This window comes from Myiozetetes cayanensis, unplaced genomic scaffold (genome assembly GCF_022539395.1).
Source record: "Myiozetetes cayanensis isolate MyiCay16 unplaced genomic scaffold, myiCay2020 scf9, whole genome shotgun sequence".
Lineage (NCBI taxonomy): Eukaryota > Metazoa > Chordata > Aves > Passeriformes > Tyrannidae > Myiozetetes > Myiozetetes cayanensis.
The window spans coordinates 34,039,997-34,063,866 of record NW_026088185.1 but is presented as its reverse complement, the minus strand read 5'-3'; the positions used below and the strand labels follow the sequence as shown (position 1 = coordinate 34,063,866).

General features: G+C 39.0%; 1 protein-coding gene across 7 annotated transcripts in view; it reads left to right on the top strand.

Moving 5' to 3' along the window:
* LRP1B (LDL receptor related protein 1B) overlaps positions 1-23,870 on the top strand; it is a 670,422-nt gene that overhangs the window by 330,851 nt on the left and 315,701 nt on the right. The gene's annotated exons all lie outside the window — the stretch shown is intronic.

Genomic DNA, 23,870 nt, shown 5'->3' with positions numbered 1-23,870 from the left:
AAAAAGATGGGACAAAGCTATTGTTGCTGACCAGAATTTTTCAATCAGGTCATCTCATCCCTTTTTAAAAATCCAAAGAATATTGCGGCTGATACCAGTTGTTCTTCTTGAAGGGCTTTTGAATGTCATTTCATTAAAGAAATCAAAAAGGGATTTTATCTGGTGATATAGACATTCTTACAAGAGAAGGGAGATCATGAAAATACATTAGCTTTTGATTTTTCAGCTGTAATTGTCATCTGATCAGGTCTCTTAACTTGGGATTTTTGCTGTTCTTCTTGTTGGTTTTTTTCCCAGTTTTCAGTTGTTTTTCCACAGATTTTTATCAATACCCACCTCTTATATTTGCTGTTTCTGTCTTTGAAGAATGAAAGTAAATAATTTAATCTGAACTTAAATCAGTTAAATATGGAATTAAATGGTAAATGTAGCTAACAAATACACAATGCACACAGTAGGTGTCCATTAATTGTGGAAAATACAAACAGAGGTGAAGTGATTGCTGGAAGTCTGGGAGACATCACTATCTTTAATATGGAACTAGGCATTTCTGGATATTTTTTTCCAGCTTGAATTAGGTTTTGGGTATAAATAGCCATATTTTTATAGTCTGTGTGGTTCAAAAATCCATTATATTATATTATATTAATTAACCTACCTGACACAGCAGTACCTGGACTGTTGTTCCTCCTCAGGGAAAACAAGAATTCTGAGTTCAGGTCAGTCTTTCCCTTATGACTATGCCTCTGTTGGTTAATTTACTTTGTGCATGCTGTTTATGAGTTAAGTCAGTGATTTGCCGTTTCTGGGAGCCCTGCTTTCCCACATCAAGCACTAATGTGTTTGTGTCACTGGGAAGGAATTTTTTATGTGAGCTGTTTTGTGCTGAAAGTTGATAGCGAGTCCCTTGACTTTTTCAGAAACGTTTTCAAGAGCGACTATAAATTTTTCGTCTGTAGAAAATGAAATACACAGCAGACACCCGTCCTGTAACACACGGTGCCAATCTGAAAATGGGAAGTTATGATTGTCATGTTTTAAACTGCACAGATTTATGCTGAGTTGGGAGCTGCGCAAATTGGGTGGATGTGGATGGGTGTGTGTGCCGTCCCTCAGGATGTCCGTGGAAAATGGTGACACTTTGCTCTGAAAGCTCCTTTACATCATCCTCCTGCTACGTTGCAGTGGCTGAGGGAGGTTGGAATTTGCTGCAGCTACCTGGGTGGAGCACAGGAGCGTTCCTGGGATTTAACAGCAGAGCTTTCCTGTATTAGACACTTACCTTGCTAACGATAAAGACAGGGCATTTGCATAGTCACTATTTTCCAAACAATCTTCCTTCTTCTGAATTACCTGGTGCACCTAAAGCTACACGGACTCATGACCTTCCAGCACTGCCTTCTTGATGTTTGACAATGCAGATCTGAGTTCATCAGGCTGCCTCAATTGTGGAGCAGCAGCCGCCAAAGAGCAACTCGACGCAGCGGTATCAGCCTCATTAGCAGCAATAATGGGCTCTTAGTGCACTCTTGATTCTCCTATGATTTTAATGGCACAGCTTTCCCTGTCTTTTTTTTTTTTTGTATGGAGAAAGCACGAAGTCAGAGAACTTTTGTCGCCAATGAAATATGGAGGGTTGCAGATGCACATTTCTTATTCTCAAGGTGTCGTTCCCTTTGTTCCGAAGAGCGGACCATTGTCAATAAAGAAGTGTTTGATGGGAGATTTTCATTAGGAAGCTGAATTTGAAATATTCAGGTCAGGGAGAGCACACTGTGATAGTCAGCATTTGGTTTGAACTTCAGAACGGCGGAAGGGTTTTTGGAGGTGCTGCTTGAAAGGATGTAAATCTCTGATCTTGGATGGTCTCTTGATTTATTAAAACCCTGAATGAACCAATAAAGACACTTCAGAGAGCATTATACATTGCAGAAAGTTAGTAAAAATAATACTGGTCCCTTGGAAGTTCTCCATACGAATTTTTGGAAATAGTTTTGGATGTAGCTGTATTTTTCTGATAGTTAAGCCTGGTAGGCAGCCTGGGTCTGCAGAACAATTGGGCTTCTTACTGGTTGACACATTGCTGGATTTTGCTGGCATACTTTTAATTGGGATTCTTGTTACTAGTCCTTACATCCAAGTATAATCGCAGTTTTGTTCTCATTTGTATTGAAATAGAGATCTGGTTTTGCTTTTAAAATATAAAGGCTGAATTTTGGCACATCGCTGCTTGACAATGTACCTTATTCTCACAAGGAAATTAACTTTACTTTCCATTTTATCCTTACCCCAAGGAGCCAAGATTATTATAATTAATAAAAATTTGTTTAAATGTATTAGAATGAATCCTGGAGGCCAACCAAGGTCTGCTTCCTCACAACTGAGTGGATTGGAATAGTGCAGGCACAGAAGGTAGTAGTGGTGTAATGTAGGTGCATTATTAGTAGTAGATGTAGTAGTAAAGTAGATGTAATTCTTTACAATCCTTTTCCATGCCTGTGTAGCTATCATGAAACTTGCTCTGTTTATCAGAGACAAGAATTTCTCTACCAAGAGAAAAGAACCTTTATTATGTAGGAATATGTGCTTTTTCACTAAAATAATGATGGGACCCCACACCTTACATGTTTAGGCTCCCACCTAACCCCCTTATCTTTCACTAAAGTGATGAAGGGGAAGTGGTAATCTTCTGCTGTATATATATTAGAAGACAGAAAGTAACTCACAATATCATATTCCCAGGTCTATAAAGCACAGAAGGTATTGCAATCTGACCTCAGAGTGAAAAGACGTAATTTTAATACCATATCAGCACAGCATAAAGAAATATTCATTTGCACAAGCAGTGGGATGTTTTCCCTTCATCGCTGCGGTGCTTGGAACCCCTCAGAACAATCTGTACATTTTGATTTTATACCAACCATGTCAGAAACAAAGAACTCAGTCATTTGTAATTGTAATCAACTTTACCATCAGAATTGTGAGGATATGTGTGAATTCTACTTAAGTCACAGGTGGTGAAGATAACTTTTTTTTCTACCAAAGAAAGCCATTATTAACTGCCCTAAACTTAAATCAGTGATAAACAAAAAAACTTGTAGGACTGACATTTTAATAAGCATTCCCATTATCCCAAAAGAGCACTGCAACTTTGTACTGGGGGGGGACTTGTAGTAGGATCATAGTTTGTATTGTTAATACAAAAGACTGTTTTTGAAGAAAAGCCAGAATTTCTGCTTTCTAATTATTTTTTTCAAGCTTCTTTTTAAAATGTAAATTTTCCTTAGTTGCACTAAAAGCTATAAAAAAGTTCTATTTCTCTCCCTGCAAAAATGGTAGGAGGTGGGATATGCTGATACTACTTAATTTGCACAACTACTTTCTTAATAATTTAACAATTCAGAGGTGTTTTCTTCCCCATGTTTTATCATAATGGTTGTGTATGTGAAAGGAATCTGAAGCATTGTAGTAAAACTGTGTAAATATTTCTTATACCAATAGCTAACACCCTGCAGCTCATCTGCATCCTGTCGCTGAATCACCTACTGCAGTGACAAGTGGAGCAAGTGGAAGTGAAATAAAATATAAAATAAAAGAAGCTTTTCACTGCAGTTGACTGTATGACCTAAAATTAGCATTACTTCTGGGTCCCACAACAACTTTTATGGCACCTGAATTATATAATAATGATAATAATAATTCAATAGGATTTTAATTTTTTACTGATAGCCAGATATTATTCCTCAAAGTCTGAATCAGGTCTGGAACCTCAGCTGTGTGAAGAAGTACAAATCAGTGCAGCAGTGTATGATCACTGTCCTGAAAAGCCAATTTTTAGCAGATACTGCAATAAGATCTGATGATGGTGTTGAGAGTTTGAAAATGTGTCTAAGGTGGCTTCAGATTAGCTCACAAACAGGCTGATATCAATGTGCCTGTGCTGGGAGAAGGTCTCAGAAGGTGGGATCTGTCACTCCTGCATATTTTGGGCAGGTTTTGGTGCTGTGAGGAGCTGCCACACTTGGACAAGCAGGTTAGGGATGAATATTGCCTGTTTGGAAATACCACCCGAGGCTGGGCACAGCCTGCCTCCAGAGAGGTTTCCACAGGATTTCTCTGAGTCTGCTTTCACTGTCTCCTCTGTTTCAGTCAGTACAGGAAAGGTTTTGGGAAAGGCAACTGGTGAGAAAGCACTTCTACACTGACCACCCAAAGACGTGTGCATAAGGTTGTGTGTAAATAACTTTAGATATTGTTGCCCTCCAAAAATTGAACACACAGATGAAAGCTCTTTTATGAGTAGCTGTGCTAACATCTGTTCATTACCTGCTTCATGTGAAGCTGTGTGGGAAATGGTTACATTTTTGCTTCTTTTATTAAATGATATTTTTGGTTGGGATATTTGCTTTCTTGGACTTGGACACTTTTTTTTTTCTTATGGAATAACATCATGGTGTACAATACTGGTCTCCCTCTCTTTGATGTCCAGATTCCTTTTTAGGATCAAACTGACTGTTTTATGGATATCTTTCACATTCATATAATAATGAGGTTTTTTCAAGCAAGCTCTATACATAACCATATGTTAAAAGTATTCTCCAAACCTAAAAACTTCCTGTAAAATAGGAAAAGGGATACCAAGTAGGAAAAGAAATACAAGAAATGAATTTGCAGTAGTGCTGTAAAGATGGTTATGTACTCCTGCAGCTCTTTCTGCAACTTGTGACATCTTTTATGGAAGTGTCACCTTTAGGGGGCTATTTTTGGCAATGATGTTTCAGCATGGGATTTTAAGGGTAACAGTGGGTATTGGATATATTCTCAAGAGATCACCTTCACAGTCCCTCAAATATTTCCAGGTGTATTAAAAAGTGAGCAGTATAAGTTGCTGAATGGCTCTGCACACTTGTTTTATTCCTCCTCATAAAATCAGATTCAGTAAAAACCTGGCCAGAATCATGGTATAATTTCTGTCAGGATTCAAAGCCATTACTTCCTTTGGATAAACAGCAGTTAGTACAAATCTTAAATATACATGTAGGGAAATATTCAGGCTCTGTAACATTTGTCACTTGCAGAACAGCTAAGGCAGCAGAGAGGCATAGCCTGTGCTAGGAAAATCTTTATATCCAGAGAGTCTGGAATTAGCCAACTGTCACTTCCTTTAAGCAGGAATAGGTGGGATGGAGACATTTATAAAACTTAACTGACTCTTAGTTTTATTTCTTCCTTGAAAGAGAATGAAGCTGTTCCATGTTTTAGGAACCTGCAGGTTCCTGAGGGCTGGCTGTGCACGAGCTGTTTAAGGGAGCTGAGCAAACACTGCTGGCAGAGGCTTTGACGCTTCCGTGGCTTGTGGAGAAGCCAGTCATTACAGACAGGCTGCTAAATTATGGAGGCAACTTTTATCTGCCAGTTCTTTCCTTCTATTGCTTCCTGTAAGCTTTGAGAATATTTGAGGAAAAAGTATTGGTGCACTTGGTTGTCTGAGTGGCTCCCTGAGTTACTTACGGCCCTTCATTCCTAGGCTGTTCAAGGATTTCTTATGTTGGCCTGGACCCTTTTTGGCCACTCCAGCAGGTAGGCTGATCTCCAGCTTGTTTTACAGCCAGTTCTAGGAGTCTGCAGAGAAAAGAAATCTTCTTTTGCCCTTCCTCATGCCAAATCCATTCTGAAGATTCCTTAGAGAGCTCTGCTTCAGTCTTTGCAGTGCTCTCTGTGCACAGACTCCAGTCATGGAGCAGATGAAAAAGGATGGAGAGACAGAAAGAATTTTTAAATAGGGAAGGCAAATACTGTGACTTGCTGCTTTTCTGCTTTCTTGGTACGTTCCTTGACAGAAATGGACTCAGTAAATAACTTTGTAAATCTATATTTAGAAGGGTAAGTATTTTAGGAAGGAATGAGACTCAGCACAACCAAATCTATTTAAATGCAGCATAATTGAAATGTCAACATAGTCATGAAGTGCCTCAAGGTGTTTCTTTGGTGAAGGCTGGATATGACACAGAATAGATGCCTGAATACTTTGGTACAGAGAATTCTTTGTGCACTCAAATCTAATCTCACGCTCACCTTACGGAATGTTTGCAAACGCTTGGCTGAAGCTGCCTCTGTGGTCCCTGCTCTTCTCTTCTCTCAGGGAATCTGACAGTTCAGAGAAGGTTTTGGGCTCAGAGGAGAGAGAAGTTCAACAGCTCTTGGTGCTCTCGAGCATGGAGTGTTTCCTGCAGGGACACCCAGGGTTAGCCTGGAGCTCCTGCCCCACTTGGCACTACAAGTCTTGTACCTCCTCAGCGAGTTCTACCGGAAAGCTTTGCTCGGGAAATGTATTGGGAATCTTGTTTTTCTCAGAGTGAGGGTTGATTCTTCATTCAACTGCTGGTGGAGTGACTTGAAAGAAGACAGCACCATTGTACAGCAGCTCCTCTCCTTCCCTCCCTCCTCCATGAAGAACTGAGAACAGAAAGTACCATGAAAGCATCTTTTCAGCTCTCAGATTTTGGAAAGTTAAACAGTTACTACGTATTACTCTTTTCTTAAACAGGTGCCCCATAATATGCCCCTTGAAGCACGATGCCTTCTGGCCTTCCTGTTGAAATAAAACCTCCATCATAAAGGGCACTTACAAGCAAAAATGCCCTTCCTGGTCCCCCCCAGCCTCTGGCTGGTGCTGCTGCAGGAGGATGGGCCATGGGCACAGGGCCAATTGCGGTTATAGTTACACCAAGTTTCATTTATATGTGTATCCTAGTCAGCACTCTGGCTCTAGATTTCAGTCTGTCTGTGTGACACATCTTTTTTTAGCAGTTGATAGGCAGAGAAGACTAATCCACTCGACTCTTGCTTTATAAAGCAACACAAGAGTTTTTTTTAAGAGGTTAAGTTCAGCTTGATCTTTATCAGCAAACTGTGATTTCAGAAGGAAAATGAACTTGACAACTGTTTCAAAGACCTGAATGTTTATGTATGTCGTTGGTTAATGCCTAAAGTCAATATTTGTTAAGTCTGATTGATAAAAATATGTGCCTTTCATCAAGGTCAAATTAATTTGTGGAAATTTGCTTTTGCTTACCATGCTACTCTTGCACAGAATCACTTGTCAGACTTTGCTAAAACTATGCAGGCATTTTCTCATTTAAATTATGATTATCTCCACTATGAACTGTCCCGTTCACACACCACCTCATCTGAATGTTTCTTTTTTTAAAGGATGCTGCAGATTGGATTCCAATTCAGACAGGTGACAAATTACCCAACTTGACCTAATTCATTAATTTTAATGGTATTTGAAGTCTTTATTTTATTCAGGCTTCTCTGATAGACTTGTCTTACAGACATCTTTATAATAATGTCCATTCATCAGCTAGTTAAAGGACATCACTTGAAACTGGATGTGACTGCGAGGGTACACATTATTTGCTGGGTTGTGTTCTGGCTTAGGATTCCTTGGATGTTGCAGGTTACATCAGGCAAATGTGAGGCTGACTTTGCATGAGATAGTAAAGCTTGGAAAGGATTTCTGAAACTGTGTGTTAAATATGTATGAATGAATTTATGTATATTCAAATGTTCATCTAATTAAACTGTGTTGAAACTGCTGCTTTCACTCAGTACAACCACACCATATGTTGTACCATAGATCTGAAGTTACACTGTGTAGTGTAGGACTAAGCAAATGACATTCCTTTTATAACTGAGGTCATTAGAGTATGGCTTTGTGGTATACAGGGATGAGGATTTCCTCCAGATATTGTAAGGGTTATTCCAAATGTAAAAGCCATGCTATGCCACAAGTTAATTCAGGAAACAAACAAACAAACAAACAAATGAAAAACACAAAACCCCAAACCCCCGTAAGCAAAACCCAAACAACCCTGTCTTCCGAAATCTTGTGATCTACTGCATTCATTTAAAATTTGGGTCTGATATCAGGTGATTCCTATCACATATTCCTGAAAATGGTGCATGCCTTGATTATAGGATACTACAGAAATATCTGTGTTTAGATAGATAGATAGATAGATAGATAGATAGATAGATAGAGTATATAACTAACTGTGAGGGGAAAAAAAACCCACAAATACAAAACAACAGGCAGGAGGGATCAGTTCAGGAAAGTGAAACAAGACAGAAAAAGCAGGTTAGCACCCGAACTGGAGTTGGAAACCAACAACTTTTTTTTGCCATCCACAGAACAAATTTTCTCATGTTAAAAGAAGGACACATACAACAAGTAGTAATGCTACATCAAGAAGTAGAATATGGTGCTTTTTGAAGAATAATTGAACATGTTCAAAATGGAGAGCTTTTGGTAGTGTGCTGCAGGGAGAGAAAATGAGGAGCATCCACCAAAATTAAAAACTTTGGAGATATCAAAAAGAGGGCAAAACTTTCTTACTGCAAGGACAAGACTCAGGAAGTTAAAAGTAAAAGCCTCCCCTAGATGGGGATATTAGAATTTCATCAACCCAAACACAATTGAAAGTTGATGAGGCTGCAAAAAAAGAACCCTGAATAAACATGAACTTTGCTTGTTTCAGCAGGCCATAATTTTTTCTTGTGGGTTTAGTAGCTAAATTAGTCACTTAAATTCAGATTTAGGTGCAAAAATGAAATATTTTCCTGAGCTATGGTGAACAGCTATAACTCCCATTGAGTCAATTCCTTCCAGCAGCTGGAGCTGAAAAATGGTCAGTGCTCCTGAAATTCAACTACTTAATTTAGGGACTAGGTCACGTGAAATATTTCATTAGAAACAAATTACTACCTCAAAAAACCTGAAACCCCTCAGGTCTGTCAGTGTTGGTTTATATCTGTTTTGGCAACTGACTGTTGCTGAAGAAAAGTAGTAGCTGATTGTATCAAAAGTTGACTTTATAAGTTTTTAGACTCCATCTCCAATCCTGGGCTGAAATCAAGGCCTGTCTATTGACACACATGCAGAAAAGAGAGGTCCAGGTAATGTCCACGAGGACCAATATAGACATATAATGTATAATGTGCAAGATGTAACATATTACATATAGTGTTATATGTCCTGTGCAGGGCCAGGAGTTGGACTCTGATGCTCCTTGTGGGTCTCTTCCAACTCATGATGTTCTGTGACTTCATATAAATATAACCAACCCCAAATAATTCAGTCACTGGCCTGTCTTCAGCAGCTGCCATGGGTAGCTGAAGAAAAACCAGCCAAAAAAAACACATGGGCAAACAAAAGCAGGAGATACAAAGGTGCAGCAGGAACAGTTAGTTCAGGTTCCAGAGACGAAACTCAAACTGCTTAAGAGTCAATCTTCTGCTCAGAAGCAGTATCAGAGAGTTAAGTTGCCTAGAAATAATAAACATCACTTAATCCCTCCAAAATTGTGTGTTTTGGGCTCCTTTGCTGTTGACATGGACAGTCTCCTTCATTTACCTGGCAGCTGTGATGGACTGATCAATTCTGGCACCTTCTGTGTAGTCTTAAGGTAGTCCAGTATTTTGGAACAGGGGAGGAAAATTAGTCTGTGCTGATAGACTTTGCAAAATAAAGCCATGTTTTTTTCTAAATTTAAGTAGAATTATTGTATTTCAGTTGTTAGAAAAAATGAAAGTAAAGTGTACATATTTAAATTGAGCTGTTGCTGCAAATGTTTTCCCAATTTAATTTTCAACTTCTCTTTTCTTCATGGAGAATTTAATTATACTGCAACTATTCTAAATCATTCCCTCTTTAATTGCCTTTTTATTTTCAAAGTAATCATCTGTTCAGATTTTTTTCTTTACAGATCATTCTGATATTCATGTACTTAATGGCTTTTATTAAAAGCCACTAAGTAAATGAAAAAATAATTTTTTTTTTTTTTTTTTTGGCTACTCTAATCTCATCTCATCTTTGGGTATACGTAAACTTTTACCAGGCTTAGTAACAGGGACTAGCAAGAAGATAATTAGGACCTAAGTCTTTTCATGGATGTTTTATAAACACATTTGAATGTGTCTCTTCCCATGAGTCCATAAGGAGTAGCTATCACCGCTCTGTAAGCAGTATCATTTTCCAGGCACAAGTCCAGTAGGAATAAAACAAATATACTGTAGGAAAGATGCTTGTATCCTGTTTTTGTTTTAATATTACTTTTCGAGGAAGAAAAGGTGATTCTATAACAGTGTCTTTCTTGTAATTGCTCTTCAAACCCCTGATTGAAATTTCTAGAAATGATGGGAGTACTTTTCTCTGTGGAGAAAGAGTCCCTTTGAAGTCTGAGCATCCTCTAAGAAGTTCTGCTACTAAGTCAAGCAAAAAGAACATCTAATCCCAACTAAAGATGTTCCACAGTTGCAAAAGGCTTCTTGCCTTCAGAGAGCTCTTCCACTGAAAGATTTCTGTTAGTCAGTGATAAAAGCTGCTATAGATTTCTTTGACTGCATAACCAGTAACCCACCAACAAACAAATGTGATTCAGGAGGAAGGTTTGCTTCTTGTTCTTTGATCTGGTCAAGACTACACAAGAGAAAATAATAATGAGGCATTTTGTCCAATTTCAAAACCATGTTTTATGAGGGAAAAACACAACTCTTTATGTAAGTCTTCAAATGACACACAAAATTTACAGCAGGCTGAAAGCAATCTCTTGTAAGAAGCCTTTACAGAGAATTAAATGAACCTGTTCTTCATTTTTCCTAATGAATGTTTTATCTTCTGATGAGTAACTTCTGATGTTCTGATGAGAAACCTGTAACTTAGATCTTCAGAAAATAGTTTATATTATACAGTATTTATTCTGTATTGCAGACATAGAATATAATTAAGATATATATAGTTAAAGATATTTTAACAATATTTTAATGAAAAAATTGTTGCAAATAGTTATTTGAAACTGTTAACTATAAATCTAAATTTCACTTATATAGGACACAGAGATGACAGCACTGCAATAATGTCAATGCTACACTGTTATACTGAATAATTTTATTTCTAAGTAATCTTAATCTTGCAAAAATCCATTCTGTAAAAAATAGCTACAAATATAAACAAGGGTGATGCATTTCTTTATTACCTTCTTAAGTTGGATGTAGATGGTTTTGCTTCCTGAGTCCTACAAAGGTGGAGCATAATAGTTTCTTAATTAACAAATAATGAGGTTCTCTGCCAAACTTGGAATGAGTCAACTCATTCCAAGCAACTCGTGTTACACCCATCTCCTGAGTTTCTACTTGAAGTAGTTGTGAAAAGCTACACTGAGAGATACTAGAAATTTCCCATACTCTGTGGAGAGAATATATCAGAGCAGAGTTTGAGAGGAGCAGTGATCCTTACCAAATCTGTGCAGTATTCATTGTCTTAAGCCAAGCCCTCAGCACAGTTGGACTGTTCTCTGAAATAATTAGAAGCTTTAGAACATGATACTGGAGAAAAAGGAAACAGATGCTTTTTTTTTTTTTTTTTTTTTTTTCTCCCTTGAGAAATGAGGTAAGAGCGAGGTAAACTTTTAGTGTGCCAGAATGTAGTAGCCAAACGTTGAAGCAATACGTGAAGCCTTTGTGTAAATACCATGATAATTCTTTATTTATTCACAGGAGCTAGAAATAGGGCTGATCTTTTTGGTAGAGTTAAACCTCTGAAGCACATCACCTAAGTCATTCATTTTGGTGTTCCCCTTGCAGCTGTACCTCTAATAATCTCAGGCTCTGGAATACTGGAATTGGCATTGAAAATTTTTACATCGCTGTTTAATTAACTTATCAGGCTTTTCTGCTTGTGCCCTGGAGAAAGAAGGTAAAGGGGCAGGATATGAGAATGGTGTTTATTTATGTTATCCCCTCTAGAAAAATGTGTCAATGACATCTCCTGTGAAAAAACTGCATTTCTCTTTTCCTGTACATGCATAGGTAACTACAGCTACATAAAAATATAGCTTACCTGACCATAAAAAGCACAAGATCCACCGCTGGAGTTTTTTGCTCGCCAGTTTTCCAATTTACAGGATGGGCTAAAGGGAAGGGTTTTATTCTGGGCTCTAGAGGCTTCAAGGGCTTTACAAAAAAGTCCTGAAACAACAGCTGGGGAATTTACAATTAAAAAATAACAAAATAAATCATCCTATGTAAAGTATTCAGTAAAATTAGGCTTTCCTGTATATATTTTGTGCGCTTATGACACTCACAATAAGGATGCACAGCTTTGAGCTGCTGCACTGTGTAGATCACTGACTCTGAGCTAAATGAAGCAATGAATGAAAAGCAATCCTTGGGCTTCTGTTGTTTTCAAACTCAGCCACACTGAATCAATTATACATTGCCACAGGCTAAAGGCTCGTTACTTGGGTAAAAGATAGGAAAAGCAAAGAGGGAAGATGAGTCATGGCAAAGTGGCAGCAAATGTTAGCACAGTTTGCAGTGTTATTGCTGTCCGTGTTTTCAGCTGGTGCTCCAAGTGCATTTGGTTCTTCCAGAGAAGCTGCTGCTGAGCAATCCTGGCTGGATGCAAGATGAGATGGCATCAAATCACCAAACATAAAATCATGTGTGTCATCCCTGACAGCGGGGGAGTGGGTTCTGAATCACAGGTTAGGATTTGAGGGTTCTTATTTCCTGGATTCTCTGTAACACCCTGATCGATGAGTTGTTAAGGAAACCACTTCAGCACTACTTGGAGAGCTGGCAATTGTGAGTCTTTCCGAACACCAGTGGCAAAATACAACTCCAACTGGAATTTGTCAAGAATTGTGCACTTCCAGTAGGGCAAACACACTCCAGAAACCAAATTGCAATCCAACCCTGCTTGCTGCAGGGAAAAAAATTAGTGTTCAGCCTCTTTAGCTGACTGAACATTTGCTTGTGAGGAAGTGTATCACTTGTTCTAGGCCCTGCCACTGTTCAGAATTAGATATGTTTGTCTCTCAGGGGAAAAAAAAAAAAAAAAATCAAGAATTGAATAAGAATTTTATTTTTCCAGTATAATTTTCCCTTGCTACCAGTTTTTAATTCGTTTGTAGCCTAAAGTCTTTTCTCTTGTCCTTCACTGGGTTTAGTTTGCACACGAACAAAGTTCAGTCACTGAATTGCACGTTCAGTTCTCTGGGATCTGTTGTTATTCAAACCCTTTATGTAATTGATTCCAAGTCCTTGGCTGAGTTTCCAGGAAGGCACTGCCTCATGAGCTGGAGGTTTCTGCTTGGCAATTTTTTGAGGATTTTAGCTGTCAAGTGAAGTTGTAATCATGAAGAGAAGCAATTTCTGAGGTACTGCTTCCATGAAGAAGCATGAAATTTGGCGTTGGGAAAAGCTATTATAGGTGTCTTTTGTGATTTCAGAATGATTTAATTATGTTTTTCCACATAACTGAGAACTGAGCAAAGTAAATAAAGATGCCAGCTTTTTTCTTTTATTCCCTTTTATTTTCCTTTTTTCTTTTTCTTTTTTTTTTTTTCTTTTTCTTTTCCCCCCTGGCATCAGGAAAAGAAAATTAATAATCTTTTGACCTCTCTGAAATGTTTTAAAACTTCCACACCCTTCCCATCTCTACTGCACCATTATATCTATATGACTAGTTGAGGCAACAGAACAAAGAGAGAGTCTAAACTTGTCATTTATCTCTGCAAACTGTCATTCCAGAAGAGGACAAAGACATCTTGGTGTGCCACATACAGGGAACATGGCATTCCCACTGCCAGGCTACATCTGATTAAAGCAAAATTACTAGGCCATTGGACTGGACACTTGGCATAAATCCATGTGTGAGAACACACAAATTCCTTGCTTTACATTGTCTGATTGTGCAGGGGCTTCTGCACGTGTCAGCTCTGAAACTCCACAGGACACTTGTGGCTGTACTGGGAAAAACAGTGACAAGAGATGGGGAAAAGGGTGAGGTACTTAATTCTTTCTTTGCTTCTGTCTTTAATAAGAAGAGCAATTGTCCTTAGGGTACCCATCCCCCTCAGCTGACAGACAGGGATGGGCTGCAGAATGAACCCCCCATAATCCACGGGGGAATCCAGCTGGGCATACACAAGTCTAGTGGGCTGGATGGTTTTCTTTCCTAGTTCATAGGTTACATGATGCTATACAATAAATTCATATGAACTTTGTATTGCCTAATGTAGACAGACTTTAAAACAGTCGGTTTTGAATGAGATGATCTTCACAAGGAAATTACGTGTTTCAGTCCTTGACAAGAGACTGTTTTAAGAGGGACATTGAACAGTGATGATGCCATACTATGAGCTGGCTTCCCATAAGTAGAACTGGAAAACATGTATAATACTTCTGTAAGTACAGCTTTTCCACTTAGAAGTCCTTGTTATCCAGTGACCAGATGAGCTGAGTGCTATTGTGTGGATGAGTGTGCGTCACTGGTGAACTACTTATGGAGTGGGTAACTATTACAACAGAACACTGCAGGACTTCAATTATTAATTCATGCTTTCAGAGCACTCTGTGTGCTGTTTCCTCTCCTCTTGCTGCTTTTCACATCCAAAAGTTAACTGTACAGTCTGTCAACAGCATGTGCATGGTAGCACAGAACATCACCATGTGGGAGTTTACATTTGGGTGTCCCTTGACTATGGAATTTCAATCCATTTTTTTCCTCCATTTGGTGAACATAGCATTAATTTCCCACCCCTGGTGTGTGACTTTGCCTTTTGTTGAATTGAGATACAAGAGCTGGCTCTATTTATGGCCTGGGTATGCAGCTGACTAGTGCAATAGTCTCGAAGGTGACATGCCAAATGCTTTGCCTGAAGAAGTGGAGATTTACTGTGCAAGGATAAACAGCACCCTGTGTCCTGCCAGCTGTGTGACTGCTGAAGGGAATGTAGGGGTTAGAAGAGAGATGGGAGAGGGAGGCAATGGCAGTTTTTGCAGGGGGCAGTCACTGCCCAATCTGCCTTCCCACCACCAGGGGAAAGGAGAGGAAGGGAAAGTTCCTCTTCCCCAGCTCTCCGTTTGACCTTACTCTCCTTCCATTGCCACCTGCCCTCTGCAGATGATATTTAATCCTGCCCCTTCCCTGCTGTACCTTTCAGGATGGAGGGATTTCTTGGCAAGAAAGGGACAGCCTGCAGGGTCCAAAGAATCCCTGAGGATGGCAGGGACCTCTGGAGACCATCTAAGTGATGAACACTCTGGTGAAATGAGGGTCACCTTAACAAGTTTCCCAGAGCCATGTCCAGTCATGTGTTGAGTATCTCCAAGGATAGACAACCTGTCTGGGCAACCTGTTTCGGTGTTCAACCACCCCCTCAGTGAACAAGTGTTTTCTTAAAATCAGATGGGAATCCCAGGAAGATTTTTTGGTGTGAGGGGATTAGGGTTCATACCTCTAAAAAAAGTCTTAGTGAGGGGACAACCCAGGAGAGAGGACCTGCCTCATCAGGGACACACTCCTCAAACATATTTAGATTTTCAGAGCTTCCCTTGAGAGGCTTCCCAGCATCTTTAACCTCCACAAAACACTACTGAACCTTTTTCACATCAGATTTTGCTCTGTGCCTGCCACCAAATTACTGCTTTGGTTTCCAAGCATTCCTCAGGCACATTTACTTATGAGGCTTAGAAATAGTGAGCTAATTCTGGAAATACATTTTATGCACCAAGGTCCAGGTCACTAAGATACCCAGATGATCTGCTCTTGTTGACTTCTGGACTTCTCTGTAGTTTATCCATTCTGCAAGTTGTTATCACCATGCACACACTATTTTTGCCCCTACTTTAATTTCTGGGTTATTAATAGACATGTGCAATATTATTAGGTTTCACATCTCATTGGACACAATTTAGTGATTATTCTCTGTATCTCAGTAAACATATGTTCACTACTGTGAAAATACCTAAAACTATAAAGTGCTTTATATAAAATAAATGTGTATTTTTCTCATATGAATGATAACCATTCTTTTAAATATGTATCTTGTATCCAGGTTAAGCACCTGATAAATTACCCTCTTCAGTCATGAAATCACTTACCCAGTTTGTATTTTCCCATGTGAACTTTTCTTTAGCTTGTGCTTCTGTATGGCAGCCAAGGTGTAACTAAAACAGCAAAAGGTCGGAATAATGAGCCATTTCCACAGGTGAAACTAATATTTCACAACATGACTCCTACCTGCTGATCTCATCTTTTAAAGTGTTTTGTGATGCTATGGTTGAAGAACAGCACACAACACAAATTGTTTTGAAGCTCAGCCAAATATTGTAGGTCACGATGTAGGCAGGAAGAAATTTCAATAGTACATCCTTGAAAAATAAATTTATCCACGAACTGGGGAGGGAGATACTGTTAGGTAATATTTTGAAGATGGATATGCTCACATCTGAAAGGAAGAGCTGAATGGGGAATGGTTTTGGAAGATTCTATTTGCTTATTTAAGCTTTGTTTTTTTCCTGCAGCATTCCTTCTTCTCTCTTACTTCATTATGTTGGAAATGACAGCAAAAATTCTCTCTTTTCAAAATAATATCTTGTTACTCACGAGCAGCCTGAACTTTACTCAGCAAGATGTGCCCAATTTCCCTGAAAAGTAATCACAGTAAGACACTTCTGGTTTTGAGCAGACTGACAAGCAGATTAAACAAGATATGTAATTTTCTTGTAATCATAAAATGGACAAATAATTTGTAATGTCTATTTAAAATATTAAGTCGTTCAGCAGCTGATTGCCAACACATTGACAGTGATGGGTAGAAATATACAATAAAGGCTTGGGATAAATCAGGTAGAATTTGTGAAGTACAATCCACATGCCAGCACGCTCAGAAGTGTTCCCCTTGAGCTCTGTTCCACATAAAACTTTCTCCATGGCTTGGAGCTATGGACCAAGGTTTCCCACTGTGGAAACACCTACTGGTGGGGATGAGCTCTGACACTGGACAGTTAAGGCCACTTTTTCTTATAAATTATAATATGACAAAAAGCTGGTGCTCAGCTTTTACCCAACGGTGCTGTTGTCACAGCAATTGCTTAGGACATGAGCCCCAGGACTACCCAGGTGAGCTCTCAACCTCGGGAGTGTTCGCACATCTTGGACCATCAACCATAGAATTCACCAGTCCCTCCATCAGGAGTTCTCATATTGAATCAGTACTCTTGGGGAAAAGGGAGTTTGTGGGCTCAGAGAGTGCACATTGGAGTATGGCTCAGTTGTCTGATGATTATAGTACTGATAAAGGGTGGAAATACAGCAATCTATTAATAAATTTTATCCAGTAACTATTTTATGGAAAATTCAGGAGCAGCCTGGTACCCAGGGCAAAACACCATTCACAAGCATCTTTTCTCTGCTTCTGTCCTGGAAATATTACTGTAAAACTCCAGCTTCAGAAAGAGATTCTGCATTCAGGAGTTTAAGGAAATGGAGTTACCCAACAGCAGTCACAGCTTAGACACCTAAGCTCTGTGAAGGAAAAGCCTTGTGGTTATGCCTAGGACTTAAAATGTGCTTCGGCTTGCTGTAGGAGTTCAGGATGCAGAGTTTTAAGTTGTCATTCTGGGTTCTGGTTAGCCAGCCTCTGGATTATACAGAAATCCTGTGCTGGCTGTCAGATCCTGGGGCTGGGCAGTTGGGAGCTGCCTGCAGACCCGATCTGTAAATGTCTGAGTCTTTACCATACCTCGGTTGGAGCTTATTTTTCTGAGTGGATGTTTTATTTTAGGAGCTAGTAAGAAACATTTGGCATGTGTTTTTCAATGACTCCTGGCCATGAGTTGGGAAGCAGCAGTGATTTGAATGGTGAGAGGAGGCAGAGGCTGCAGCTCGACCTGGGCCAGCCATTGCAAATGCAAAATAGGTGGAGTACGTTCATCTAAGCACTTGTCTAAGGGCAAAAAGCAATCTTTTTTTCTTGTTTAAGGTGTTGTTTCCCTCCTTTCTCACTGATTTAAGTAAAATGGTGAACATCTGTCGTATATTCTATATTTTTTTAAAAAATTTGACTCCTAGTGCTTCTCTGCTGAATTGGGCTGAGATGACCTATAGCAGGACTATAATGTCGTGAACTCTCTGATTTCCATTTATCTTTTTCAGAGGTGTATCTCCCATGACAAAGTTATGAGCTGAAGTGTCTGACAAAGTTCATTTCAGTTTTGTCTTTCTTTTTTTTTATGGTATGATAGTCAAAACTAATAAAATGACCATCAAATGTAAGATAAAAACGTGCAGCATTATTTCAACACAGCAATTGAATTCTATCAATCAAGCCACCCTTTTCTGCCAGAGAAGCAAACCACAGAGCTTTATATTGTGTCTCTAACATCAACAATAACAAACAAACAAAAAACTAAGTGTAGATTACATTAAAGAGTCTAATCTGTTAAAGGATTGTGCTTCAAAAACTCAGAACATGAACCAGAAGAGAGAAATAAGGCTTACAGCATATGTGTGATAAGAATAGTCTAGACATCAGCATATGAATATTGAATCACAAAAACCGAATAACACAGTGATAAGATCAAGCAAATTTATGAAACACAAAGCTGCCAAAAAGAATACGAATATTTAAGAGAAAAGAAAAGCGTATGCATGCAGTAAAATTAGAAGATTAGTTCAGTAACAAGCTCCCCTAAGTTCTCCTTTGGGAGTGTTTCATAGACAAGGAAAAAAAAAAAGATTAATCTTAGTTCCATAATGAAAAATTATGTTTAAGCACAAGGTGGTGTGTTGCTTGAGGAATATAGTAGAAGGAAATGGTATCTGGTATTCCAGAGGCATTTCCATATGCTATTTTTTGTAGAACTATAATGATCCATGTCAAAAGCATGCACTTATTTTCTGTCCCTGTTGTTCCCATTCAAAGAGGAGTTCCAGAACCTGATTACGGCAATAGCTAAGAACCTTCTCATTTTCAGCCAGAACTTATTAATGGGCAATTTATACTCATTTGTTGTTCTGCCAATAGCCCTTTAGCTTAAATTGTCTCTTTCCCCGCTGTTGATCCTCTGATATATTCATAGACAGCACTCATAATTCCTCTTCATTTTCGTCTCCTGGCACTAATCAACACAAAAACTTGCAGTCTCCTCTCAGATTGCAGCTCTCCATTCCCGTGCTAATCCCTGAGGCTGTTCTCTGAGTCTACTCAAATCTGAGCTTATCCCCCAGATATCCATCAGGGTGTGCAGAGCTCCAAGCAGCTGCCTCTTGGAAGGGAAGTGCTCACCAGCATCCTGTGCCTTGACATCCACACTTTCTCTGTGGGAAATACTTATCCCAGTGCTCTCAGTGATGTGTTTCCCTTTTTCCCAGGCAACATTGCACTGGTAGCTCACAGTCACTCTCTGATGAACTATTTGACAAGGATCCTTTGTTGTTTCAAATTGTAAAGCCCTGAAGTGACAGCACAAGCTCTGCTGTTGTTCCCGTGCTATATTATCTTGCACTTCCAACTAGTAAACTCCAAACAATTTCTTTTATTTACAGCGGGTCTGTATTATTTCAGGTTATCAACATTACCTAATCGGTCCATTTTAATTCAGAGTAATGAAATATCTCCAGTATATGTTGTCATTACAAAAAGAGTAGGACAGGACTTATACATTACAGATGTACCTATGAAACATAATTGGGAACCCACTTCAGCCAAAAAGCTTTACTATCATGCCAGTGGCTCAGAAATAAAGGCATTTTGCTGCATATGCTTTCCCATAACTCATACAAAAGCAGAGAATCTCAGAAGGGTTTGGGTTGGAAGAGACCTTAAAGATTGCATCATTCCAACCAACCCCACCCCTCCATGAGCAGGGACACCTTCCACTAGATGAGTGGCCCTGAGCATCAGGGCCCCCAGACAACCTTGTCTTTCCTGAGAAGAAAGACAAAAAAATGCAGGTGTATTGGTAAATCTGTTCTATTGTTCGACAATGCCCAAGAGCCAAAAAAAAAAAAAAAATAGTTTTCAGTATTAAGAAACTGCAAGCTGAACTGCTTTTCCTCCTAACAGAAACAGCCAAAACATCTGAGCATGAGAACCTGGTGTGAACCTATTGTGAACCTCGTGTCAGCTCAGGAGGAACTGACAAAAAGGATAGTCAGATCAATTGCTTAAAACCTTTCATTAAAAAACCATTCAAGAGAAGGTAGTTCCTTACATCATTCATCTTGAATGAACTATGATAAGCAGTGTATTTCATTGAACACAGAAGGAATAAATGAAGCCAGGATGTTATTACTGTGAATTCCTGTGGGAGCAGTTTGTCCAGGAAGCTTACAGCTCCTCTGAGTCACTGTCAAAGGTGCATCACTTTAGGGGGATGAGATCAGCAGCATCTTTGCCTGATTGACTACTCTCCCATGGGATTGGATGCCTGGGAGTTAGAGGAATATGAAAGTCAGGAAGCATAAGAGCGACATGGGTGCCTTTGAGAAAGCAGGGTGGCTTTTGTGGTAGATGTGCAGCACAACTTTAGAGAGGCTCATTCGTGGGGATGTAGGGAAGTAAAAAATGCAGCCCTTCATGTCTCCTGTGGAAGAAAGAAAACACAGAACAAAATGACCTAAGTCAGAGCTGGATGAATCGTCACTACTCCCTGGGCTTGGAGAAAATAGATCATCCTAAAGGCACTCACAGCTACTTCTGCTACCCTGTATTTCTGCAAATCTCAAGGCTTGCTCTGCAGCTCCATGTCTTGAACTGTGGGTCTGCTTGAGAGCTATAAAGCTCTGTCCTGTTGTTTTCTTCTGTGCAGCTTCTTCCTTTAAATCTTGCAGCAGAAATACCTTGCTTTGACAAATTCAGAGGTTTCTGTGGCTGTGATAAAAGCTCAGTGCTGCTCATTCCTCACTGCCTGTGTACTTTGTAAACCATTTGTCGTCGAGAAAGGGAGACCAAAGTGGGTGCAGAATTTTAGAAAGGACAAGAAATGACAGTCCCTGGCTTTTATCTCTTTAAATATCCTATATGGAGCTTTAAAAATATCAGTGTTCTGCTTCATGATTTTTCTTTGCCTCCTTACTTCCCAAGAAACCTGTTACAAATCTAACCAATCCATAAATGTATACGCTGTTCTTCCACAGCATGTCCTTCAATATTTCAAACATTGCCAGAGGCAAACAAACTCCTGTTTTCTTCCAGAGGTTTTCAGGATCAGTATTACATCCAGTAAAATAGAAAATAGATTTGCTATTTTACTTTTTAATTTTCTATTTATTAAAGGCACTTGGCAGCTGCCTTAATAACGTGCCCTAAATTTTGGTCAGCCCTGAAGTGGTCAGGCAGTTGGACTAGATGATCATTGTAGGTCCCTTCCAAATGAAATAGTTCTGTTCTATTCCATTCTATTTTATTCTACTCTAATTTTTTACCCTCTACATTGTATTTTTTGATTTTCCGCTTGAGGATTCCCCTGCAGATCGGTAATAGAGCAAAAATATTCTGAAGCCCAAATTTGGCAGCCAGCAGTGCTTCTTAAATGGTTTTATGGGGATGTCTGGTGGATTTGAAGAATTCCTGGCTGGCTACTCTTAACCTCCAGTTAGAATCAGTGTTACAGGCAAGTGATAGCTTGATTCTTTTCTCAGATGGGCTAAAATGAGAGAAGATATTTTGATTTTCTCTCTGTTCTTGATAGTGGGCCATGAAACATGTCTTTTGAGATAACAAATTTGTTAGTGATTAGGTTAATTAGTCAACAGGATCAGACAGTATTCAAAAAAACTGAATGTAAGGACTTGTGTAAGAAAAGGAAGTATGAGTAGAACTCCTTAGAACAAGCCTTGTTTTATCAACAGCACTTCAGCTGTCATAAAATCCTAGAATGGTTTGGGTTGGAAATGACCTTAAAGATCATCTCATTCCACTCCCTGCCATGGGCAGGGACACCTTCCACCATCCCAGGTTGCTCCAAGCCCCATCCAACCTGGCCTTGAGCACTTGCAGGGCTGGGGCAGCCACAGCTTCTCTGGACAACCTGTGCCAGGGCCTCACCATTCTCACACTGAAGAATTTTTCCAGCATCTGATCTAAACCTACCTTCTTTCAGTTTAAAGCCATGTCCCCTTGTCCCATCACTAAATGACCTGGTCAAAGTATTTTTTAATACTTACTGTAAGGAAAATGCAACTATTTTGTTGTTAAAAGCCACTCCTATGATACTGCAATAATTTCAAATCAATGAAATGCAACAGTTCTTGTGAAAAATATGAGCAAATAGACTGTTATTTATTAACTTTCCTCAATGGATCTCACTCCAATTTACTGTTGCTAGTTCTCCAGCTTTGCTGGCTGTGTGCAGGTCCCACTGTCCTGGTTTAAGCTGCTGGCTGTCTGCATCCATTGTGGAAAGAGTGAAAACGAGCCAAGTCCTGTTTGTGAGTCAAATAGTTCTCATCCAGTAAGAGCTCCTGGCTGTACAGCATCAGACAAATATTTGAGGAAGCAAATTATAGGTTGTAAAGGATTGTTGATCCGCATTTGCTTAGAAAATGAAACATATATGTTGATTTTGTTCAGATAGACATTAAATAAACAGATAAAATAAAATAGAACAAAATAAAATAAACCTGATCTGGCTCCAGCTCCACATCTCAGCATGCAGTCCCATTTCAGGGTGTGTTTAGGGGAGTTCTCTGGTTTACTTTCTTTGTGGGACTTGTTCTTGGAAAGGTGTAGCAGATTTAAGGACTGGACTAGGGACAGGAAACTAACAAAGCCAGCTACAGCCAGAAAATACATTATCTTCCTATGCACAGGGGCACAAAATGCCTGAGAAATATACCACAAACCACTGGGAAAATGGGCATGTTTAGACAGTGTGTGATTTATCAACCTCTAGGCAGTCTGTAGGCTGTGTGGTGCATGGAATCCTAAGGAATGCCCTAAGATAATTGTATGAAACCACATTCTTTTTAGAATATTTGCATTATAGTAAATAGTAAGTTTGGGTGCCAGCCACATCCACTTTTCTCCTGAAATTTCAGCTTTATTTTGACAGCACTTGTTCCAGAATGGAAGCTCCAGGGCTCAGATGCTTATGCAAACTCTTCTTCATATTCATGTTCATTCTACTCCCAAGTAGAACTTGATGAATAATGATCAGACAGATTAAAACTGCCCACATGTTAAAATACAGATTTCTCTTTTTCCTTAGGTCATAGCCAGTTACTTAAAGTCAACCCTGTAGCAGAAACTTTCTCTGTCCATTTGCAGGTTATTTTCTGATCCATCTGCATACAGGTTTGAAAAATATCCTCAGAGCAACTCCTTGAGCTGTTTTTCTCATTTTTTTTTCTCATTTTCCTGGAGGAAAAAATAATGTTAATTAAAATACTGGCTTTTTTTATCATCAGAATTATTGAAATGTGTCAGAAGGCTTGGGGCTGAGAAGTGTTGGAGGGGGTTTTGTTTGATTTTGTGCTGTTTCATGCTGGAAAACATTACAGTCTATATTTCTACAATATTTCTTCAGTTTGTTAGCATCATGCCTTGTGCTGATGATGTGTGTTTAAGCAATAGGTTTTATGAGGTGTGTCAGTAGTAATGACATATATCCTGTCTGTGGTTTATCCAGCATTACATGTCCAGCGTTATGTTATTGAGGCAGAACGTATTCCCATTGATTGCTGTGAAGGTTATGTGTGTTTCAGTAAATCAAAACAAGTTTTAAAAAGTTAGAAAATCAATTTATATGAGGAATAGGAAAGACTATAGTTTGGGGTTTTTTTTATTCCAAATCATTGCTTTGATTGAAAATGACTGATGTGCAAATATGGATGTTTAAGCAGAGCAACAGTAAACCTCTATAATAAGCTTGTGAGCAACTTCTGATAGAAATAAAATGCTCATTTTCATTTATTAACTTGCTGAAATGCAATTTTCATAACAAGCATTTTACATTGTGTTTATGTTGTATTTCCAGCTAACGTAAATAGCGGTGGTACTCTTAAATATATATAT